Raw genomic sequence first — 9509 nt, 5'->3', positions numbered from 1 at the left:
TGTGAGCCAAAATCATCACAATTAAAAGAACCAAAGACTTAAACTACTTCAGTCTGTGTGCATTGAATTTATTTAATACACGAGTTTCACAATTTGAGTTGAATTACTGAAATAAATGAACTTTTCCACGACATTCTAATTTATTGAGATGCACCTGTATATTATGTTTATATGTATAGATATATATAAATTTTCAAAGAGAAATAAGGTCTTCAACCGTATCTAATGCTATCTTTACAATACTTAAATGTGAAATGTAACTTAAAGGGGCCCTATTATGCTCTTTTACAATGTCTTGAATTTGTTTTGGGGGCGTACTAGAACATGCTCTCATGTTTGGTGGTTCGAAAAACGCATTATTTAAGTTAAAATGGCTTATTTCTCTGGATTTAAACATTCTTCGAAACATTTGGGATAATGTAAGTACACAAGTCAGAAAAATATATAACACTGTATTAGTGTTTTTTGGATATTTTAATAAAAAAAAACTCGTACATATTGTGCCTTTAATGAACACAGAAGCAAAGCAGCACCAGAGCAGTCTTTGCGTATTTTAGAAGGCCCTTATGTAGCTTTGCCTGTAAATGGAGCAGGAGCAAAGTCACCTCAACCTTTCAAGTATTTATTTAAACATATTAGTTATATTTCATCGGAATGTACGATATAATATGGGGTAAATTAACAATAAAGTTAGGTCAAACAAACAAAACCCTGTTATGACACAAGCTTGGCCAACATGATCATTCATATTCTACCGCCAGATGGCGCACCCGCCCGTTTATTGTACTTAGACATGATTGTTCGGAGTTCAGCGGTGAACGCGTATTTCCACTTGCTCAGGTGGGTTCAGTTACTTCTCCTGTTTGTACTAATAACTGGTTTAAAACTAAATGAATCTTTAGTGGCTAATATTTGGGCGTTATTCAGAACATTCTTGTCCAGCAACAGTCCACAGTCGGCGTTTTAAGGTGCTAACGTTACCTGTTGGCAGCGCAGGGCAGGATTGACCTGTTATAATTAACGTTACGGTTGTTTTTAATAATTTTACAACGATTTATGCTGAGGGATTTCATTTCTATATGTACATGCAGTCTCATTGCAAACAGTTGGCTATCCAGTAGAGGGTAGCAGAGTTTCATGCGTAAAGGTAGTACACTAATTTATTCCATATTGTCTGGCATCATCGGTCTGGCATTCATTTTTGGGATCCTGAAAACCAAAATATATGTGTTCCCTCATGACTACTTCCTAAAACAACTAAATAAATTATTTCAAAAACGTAGCTCTGTTAAATGAGACTTAAAATGAGAAAACTAGACACCATTTTCCATGAGAGACATACAGGGCAATGTCAGATTGAAAATTCCGATCAGTCTTGAAAATTATTATTATTTTTTTTTTTAAGTCATCAATATATGACATATTTCTTCCATGGAGCACAAGTGAAACAGCAGGATCCACACTCACTTGTATACTTCTTAATGATTTTTTTGGATTTTATTATACAAAAAAGCACAAAATGGTTCATGGAACACAAAAAAGAGATATTAAGCAAGCTCTTTTCCGTATAAAGAAAGCGAATGGTGACCAAAGACCGTAAAAATCCAGAAATGATGAAATCGTCTTGACTTGTACACAATATTCCAAGTCTTGTGAAGTCATTAGCATTAGATAATTTATAATTTTATTTTTTTTACACACGAGTTAACCAATCCAAATGCAAAGATACACATGAAATGTATTTGAATGGGATCCATTAAGCTGGAACAGTTGAATCATAATATAATTTTCACATGTGGGTTTTTTATGTTTAAGAGATCCAACCATATCCATCTCCAGCACATGATGTCTCCTCTACAGGCGTTGCTTCTTCACGTGATATTTCTCCCCATCTCTCCGGTGTCTCGCCTGGACACGAGACAGCAACTAATTGGAAGCACACTGCTTATATACTTCTTAGAACTGTTCTATTTTAATTCAGCGCCAGAAGCCGTTTGAAACAAATTGCAAATGGAAGATAAAGACGTCTTACAAAGTGCAAAGGAAGGTGCATGAGATTCTAAACTTTTATGAAAGTTGCATGGTTTGCATTATGAGTCAGTTCGACTCATATTTTCAATTTGCTCATATGCTGTTGTCATACATGATGATGTCAGTATAAAAATAAACACTGCAATGTTGGAAAGCACTCGCCACACGGTCAAGTGCGGTTGGGTTACAGTTCCAGTCTGTTTAAGAGCCTCGTTGGTCTAAGCGAGCGTGTAATTGTGTGTTGACTTCTGTTACCTTTGGTTTTACAGTCTATTCCTCGCCTGACTCGGCCTCACGCAGAGCGTCTGGCCTCATGTGAGCCCTCAGTCACATGTTCGCACCTCCCAGGTGTTTGGATTAGAGCGAAAAGAGCAGGACAGTCCGGGCTGTGGGCGGGAAGCACTGGAGAAGATGAAAAGAAGATGTGGGCATGGGTGAAAGAGTGCTGTTGTAAACAGACTTCTTTTGTTGTTCCTGTGATTCAGAGAGCTTCCTCCCAACAGCTGCTGGTCACTCCAGGTCCTGGGGTGTGTTTAGTGGGGTTGTTTAGCTATAGATATGAAGCTCTGTTACCCATTATCGTGATTCCCTGAGTCACTTGTGAGACAGCACAGCCGCCCTTAAAGAAATGCCTTATTTGGCCTGGTCTGAGTGTGGATAGTATAGTATGGAACAAGATGGTCTCGGAGAGATGGTTTACAAAAATATAGACCATTTAACTGGCAGTAAATTTGAAAGCCATGTGAATATTTAAATGAATTGATTTTACATTACATTTATTTGTTAACTTGTTGTATTTCCACAGTTTGTACCCAGCTAACCAAAATGTTCTAGGAACATTTTACTAACGTTCCAATTAAGTTTTGAAAACATTATTTCTAAATGTTCGAAATGTCCAGTTTTTTAATTAATTTAATTGTTTATGCAAATATTGAGGAAAAATTCCATTTGATCAATTTGTAAACATTACGACAATGCTACTTTTAAATGTTCTCTGAACATTCTGAAACAAATAGTTGCTTTTAAAAAGTGTTAGACAAACAATCGACAAAAATGTTGCATGGATGATGTATAAATAACATTTTTGTGCTAACGTTTTGAGAATATTATTATAAACCAGGTAACTTTGAACAAACATTAATTAATGTTAGTGAAAGAACATTTGTTCATAACTTGGAGAGAACCTTGCCAGAACAAACAAGTTCCGAGAACGTTCCGTTTGCTCAGTAGCCTAATATTTGGGTAGTTGACAAACTTATGGAAATATATGAACTTAATTTTTTGCAGTTTCGAGTTTATATCTTACAATTCTGACATTCTTTTTCATGATTCTTACTTTACTAATTGTTAGATGTAAACTCCGATTTTGAGCACAAAAGTCTTAATTGTAAAATATAAAGTCACAATTACATTTTTAATTTATTTATTTAATTTATGTAAATTTACTCTAATATCTTTTTTTTAATTTTTTTTTATTATATATATAAAAAAAAAAATGTTGGGTGTGCACCTTGTCAATTTTAGCCCATTATTTATTTTCATGTTATGGCTGATAACCGATAAATATCTGATATTAAAATTCAATACTATTTCATGTAAATAAATTAAAAATAGAACACTTAAAACCTAAAATCATTCGTTTTAAATGCTACAAGTGAATTTAAGCTTTACAACATTACAATGTATAGTATGAAAATATGGATGTTTATTTGCTAAAGTTTTTATTTAAAATTGTTAAATGGTTAGTGGTTAGTTTACATTTAAGCGAGCACTGGATGATGGCAGAGGTCATCTAAAATTTTAAATGAGGGGAAATGAGCATGTACAATCATATATCCAACACTGGCAAATAGTGATAAAACATCTTAAAATTGGCAGATTACTGGTATAACGTGGTACCAATATATTGTGCATCACAGCTTTCAATTAATTTTAGGTCATAAAAACTTTGTCAATTTCATGTCAGCAACTCATTTGGACACATTTAACTTAGTTCTCATTTCATGTTTGCTCAGATTTTTGTTTTCATTCCATTTATGTTGAGAATACGTAAAATTTCTTTCTTCCTCATTAATTCAGTTATGGCCGAAAGTGTACTATATCACAACTTCTGCTCTAAAGAAGCTTACATGTCTTGAAGATTAAAGCGTTTTTCAGTTAGCATGTGCATGTCTGCAAGTATGTAGGTCAAGACTGAGCTGTATAAGGGACTAGTGTTGTGCTGGGCCATACGAGGGGATCTGACAGGTTGCTGGCTGCAGGTTAACTGGACAGAAGGAGGAGACAGATGCTTATCTAATGGATAATGGGGTTAATGTGCTTGTGGCACTACTGAACTTCTACTGTATGAGACTAATGCTGTCTAGTTTCAAGGGTGAAAGTGACCGCAGAGAGATTAAAATAGGTGTTACGGGAATTACGGAATTACGGGGAGCTAGAGGGCCCAAGACCCCCCTAGTTCCAGTTATAGCTCCTCTAGTTATCTTTAAAATGCGGGCCGAGGGGGGCTGCTCTACTGAACATCAGAGTGTCATTTAAATTGGTTACTACAGCAGGAGGTTGACACAGCCATGACATTGGACTGTGATCAGTGGTTTTGTAGAAAACATTATAACGTAGGAAAAAATGGATATTCATTTGGTCATTTAGCATTTTGGAACTCTTCTTAGAATGAGTTGTATGTGAATAATTATTGTCCATCTGTAAGGAAGTGGTTTCATATTTAATTCCATGAAATAACTGCGATCACAGAGCGATAAGTCAAGAGGATAGTGGTCTGGACTTTATAGAGCTCAAGTGCTGCTCTATTAATATGAAGTGTCCTTGTAAGTGAAATATTGATACAGAAACTGAGTGCACAATGCTTCACACATTCTGGAAGTATTGATTTATGATTGTAGAATAATGCCTTTTTAATGAAGTGCTTTCATTAGAGCAGTTGGAACATATTTTGTTGCCTTTCACATTTAAACAATAATATGCAAAGTAACACAAGCTGCCTACAAACCGTATGGTCCTCGGCCTCACACTGAAGACAGCTGTTCAATCCATGCACATTTTCCCTAGAACATATGTCAGTCATGTTTTCACATGCGCAGATGCGTGCATGCAAAACAACCTCTCTCTCTCTTTCTCCATAGCCACTCTTTCCCTCTTACGCAAAGAGTGTGGCAATACCCTGAGCACGCTCACATTGCATAACTCTGGGCTGACTCATTGCTCTAGTGGCCTAATTCATCCTTCGCATTTAATGGATGAGCTGAAATCTAGTCCTCACTTACATTTCTGCTCCACTTTCTTTGACTTTTTGTAACCTCAATCACACACTTTGTTTGCAATTCCAGCCTCTTTCCTTCCATTATTTCAGGACTGAGACATTCTTTTATCCTTTCTTTTATGGGTGTTATAATCTTGGCCTTGCTTAGATAATGGGATGATCGGATGTTGGTGTGCATGACATAATAAAGAGCTGCTATTAAGGCTGGAGCTTTTATTGGTGCTGATTATGTATTAAGCTCAAATGGCGTAAAATACACTTATGCATTTGCAGTTTGTCAAGGTTAGGTGTGCATTTGCAACCTCTTACACTTAATTTCACTAAGGCAAGGTTAAACATAGCAGTACATTTTTGTATAGAACGGTTAAATAAAAAAAATTCTAATATGTAGCCCTGCTCTTTTTAATTAATAGGACCTATATTGATAAGAAATTATTTAAAAGTGTAATTGGGTGCTAGACATTACATTGAAAGTCACCTCTGTTAACAATTTTCTACTTTCGATTGTCATGTAGAAATGTGCACTTTCTGTAAAGCTGCTTTAAAATTATACTTATTGTGAAAAATGCTATACAAATAAATGTGAATTAAATTGAACTATAAATCTCATGCTGGATATTAGGCACTGATAGACATCTGTTCCTTCAAAAATAACCATTTTAGTTGTCATTGTACACTGTAAAAGTGAAAATGTGCAGTCGTTACCTTAAGGATTTATTTCTACTTGATTTAACCCTTCAGAATGACTTCTGTTTCTTGTAACTTACTGAATTTAATAATTTAAAATACTTCACCCAAAAATTTAAACTTGCTGAAAATTTACCCTAAGGCTATAGAAGATGTAGATGAATTTGGAGAAATTTAGCATTACATCACTTTGCCTACCAATGGATCCTCTGCAGTGAATGGGTGCCGTCAGAATGAGGGCCCAAACAGCTGATAAAAACATCACAATAATCCACAAGTAATCCACATGACTGCAGTCCATCAATTAACATCTTTAATCCATCAAGACATTTTTAAACTTTAAACCGTTGCTTCCAGCTAAAACACTAGTCCTATATCCATAATATTGCATTGTCTCACCTGAATCAGGAGAAAAATTAGCAGAGATCAAGCACCGTTTACAAGCAAAAATGGTCCAAAACGTTTCTAAACAAATATGTTGGTAGGCTTTGATGTGAACTAAAAACATAATGAAAAACAACTTTCTCAGTGGAAAAAGCATTATTATTTTGGTTTATGGATAGGGTGACCATACGGCTTACGTCCCGCACCCTTGCCAGGATTTCTATATTGCCTAAAATATCCAGGTTTTGGCTGTTAGCACTGTGCAGATCGATCGTTGTATGACATTATTTCACGAGAGCTATAGAGAGCAGAGCAGACAGCTCCTTATGCTTTCAAATTGCTCTCGCGGTACTTTGGTGTCATACAATGATCGGTGCGCAGCTTCAAGTCTAACGAACAAACAAACACGTGCGCGTATTTTCATCACTTTTGATCCTTCTCACGCGCGACGCGCCACGATTGGTTGATTATGTACAATACCTGCATGTTATTGGTCAAACTACTTTGCTATATAAAAATCATGGCCAGGACGTGTCCCATATAAATGGCACATATGGCCACCCTATTTATGGAATTTCGGCCAGAATCTAAAGCTGGGGTGTCAAACTCAATTCCTGGAGGGCCGGAGCCCTGCAGAGGTTAGATTCAACCCTAATTAAACACACCTGATCAAACTAATCAAGTCCTTCAGGCTTATTTGAAAACTAAATGGTATGTGTGTTGGAACAAAACTCTGCAGGGCTCCGGCCCTCCAGGAATTGAATTTGACACCCCTGGTCTAAAGTTTAAACACTTTAATGGATTTTTTTTTATTACGAACACACGGCTTCTTGCTTCACAAGATGTTAACTGATGGACTGGAGTGGATTATTTGGATTATTGTGACGTTTTATCAGATGTTTTAATATTCTCATTCTGACGGCACCCATTCACTGCAGAGGATCCATTGGTACTGCACGTAATGCACGAAACTTGTAGAATAAAAAAAAATTAATTGGAAAATGTTGATACATTTAATTTAGCTTGAGAGTTCAAATACTTTTTGGGGGCCACTCTCTTTAAAATTATAAAAGCGCACCATCAGAGCAATACAGTTTTCCTGGGCTTTTATTTGTCACGGATATTCCAGGATCTTCTGTGGAATGGCTGTTTTTTATGCAGGTCTATGTCTCTGTCAGTTACATGATCAGAATCCCTCCATTAGAGCAGACAGTCATGCTTTTAATACCAAGCAGTAAAGTACAGATGGAAGGAATTTAGCTCTCTGTTGCATGTAATCTGGAGCTGAACACAGTGGGTGATGTGTCGCTACGATAGGAACATTTCTCAATAGCCCCTGACTACCAGGAAAAAAAATTTTTTTCTGAATTTAGTATTTTTTCATGTCATTACATTGTTTAGAGCCTAAGAAAAAAAATTGGAAAATAACATTTTTGAAAAATATTTTATTCATGTGTTATGCTCTGTGCAGGACACCAGGACTTTAAAAAGTCCTGTTGAATAGACATGAATAGACATGAAAAGGCAAAAAGTGCCTTTCTAAACTTTCTAAACTAATTTTTTTTTTTATCACTAATCAATTTTTATTCAATTTTTTTATACCAGACTTTGTATAAAGATGATTCTCAACTATGTTATGAAAGATTTGGTATCTCTGAAAATCCCTGAATGTGCTCTTTACAGGACATCCAGACTTAAAATGGTGACATGTAAGCTTTCAGAGAAATTTGCTGAAATATAATGTCCTCTACAGAGAACAAAACTCCATAGCTGGGAGTCAGGAGGATAGGGCATCCGTCAATATAATTGCATTCTTTGTTTGGGAAGATTTGGGTTTGATTAAAGGAACTGATTACAAAAGAGAGGATAATGACAGAAATTTGGTGTGTAATTGGTGATTGTACCACAGGTGCAGCAGAGGAGGGGGGTTGATATAGAAAGAGTCGAGAGAGTTAGAATGATCAACCAAAGTGAAAACACAAAGAGAAAGAAACTAGATTTTTATCATTTCTGAGGAAAATGTGTGGTGGTTACAAGTCACTGTGAAGACACTGGTGTCACTTCTGATGTTTTTACTGATTGTTAGTGCATTCTGAGTTGTTTATAGGTTGTTGTTTAATCATTAAAAAAAAAAAAAAAGTCATATACCTCATACAGTTTAATGTGTCTGGCTTCTGCTGTCATCCACTTCCAGCAGTTTGTTTGCTGCTTGATATTGCAAACTGGTGTTTCTTACCATATTATTTTAATGCATTTCTTAATTATAAACACACTGGTTTGTAGAGCAAACAGTTTTACCGTTTACTGCACTTTGTACTTGTTCTCGTTATTTCTCTACAGCGGCTAATAAATCGGAAGTCTCGCACATTCACAGAAAACAGCTTACTTCCGCTTTGACAAATAAGGTGGATACTGTAGGCTATATATTATTAACCAACAACTTAAAACAACGTAATACACTAGCAATCAAATAGCAACATCTTGGGATACAATATCTTGGTACCATATTGGTCATCAACTGATATTTCACTATTGGTTGACACTGTATATTGAATATTAAATTGTTAATTTAAGTTTTGCTATCATTTAACGCTTAAAAAAAGTTGAAAGTTAATAAAAAAAACACTAGTCTTCATAACACTATTAACACTACCATTCAAAAGTTTGAGGTCAATAATATTTTTATGTTTTTGACAGTATGGCTGCATTTATTTGATCAAAAATACAGTAAAACAGAAAAATAACAGTTTACTGTTTTAATATTTTTTTAAATGGAATTTATTAATAGCAAAGCTGAATTTTCAGCAGCCATATACTCCAGTCTTAAGTGTCACATGGTTTACTTCAGAAAGCATTCTAATATGCTGATTTGGTGCTCAAGAAACATTTCTTATGTATATTCTTTAAATCTTTACAGTCACTTTTATGTGCTTTTATAAAGGTATTAATAAAGTATTAATTTCTTGTTTCTGATTGTCAATCAGTCAATCATTAGCAAATCTCAAAGCAAATATTCTTGTTTTATATATATATATATATATATATATATATATATATATATATACAGTGGGTACGGAAAGTATTCAGACCCCCTTAAATTTTTCACTCTTTGTTATATTGCAGCCATTTG

At 35.2% G+C, this 9509-nt stretch overlaps 1 protein-coding gene across 1 annotated transcript in view; it reads left to right on the top strand.

Annotated features, from left to right (window-relative positions):
* Positions 1 to 780: 780 nt before the first annotated feature.
* The window catches only part of LOC107659969 (uncharacterized), a 49326-nt gene continuing 40597 nt past the window's right edge, over positions 781 to 9509 (top strand). The window contains exon 1 of the mRNA XM_016449103.1: positions 781 to 840. The gene's annotated coding sequence lies outside the window, so the exon portion shown is untranslated. The remainder of the gene's footprint in view (positions 841 to 9509) is intronic.

The sequence above is a fragment of the Sinocyclocheilus anshuiensis genome, unplaced genomic scaffold, assembly GCF_001515605.1.
Source record: "Sinocyclocheilus anshuiensis isolate Anshui unplaced genomic scaffold, SAMN03320099.WGS_v1.1 scaffold55, whole genome shotgun sequence".
NCBI classification, from domain to species: Eukaryota; Metazoa; Chordata; class Actinopteri; order Cypriniformes; family Cyprinidae; genus Sinocyclocheilus; species Sinocyclocheilus anshuiensis.
The sequence above is the reverse complement of the archived record's forward strand: the minus strand, read 5'-3'. Positions and strand labels throughout refer to the sequence as shown.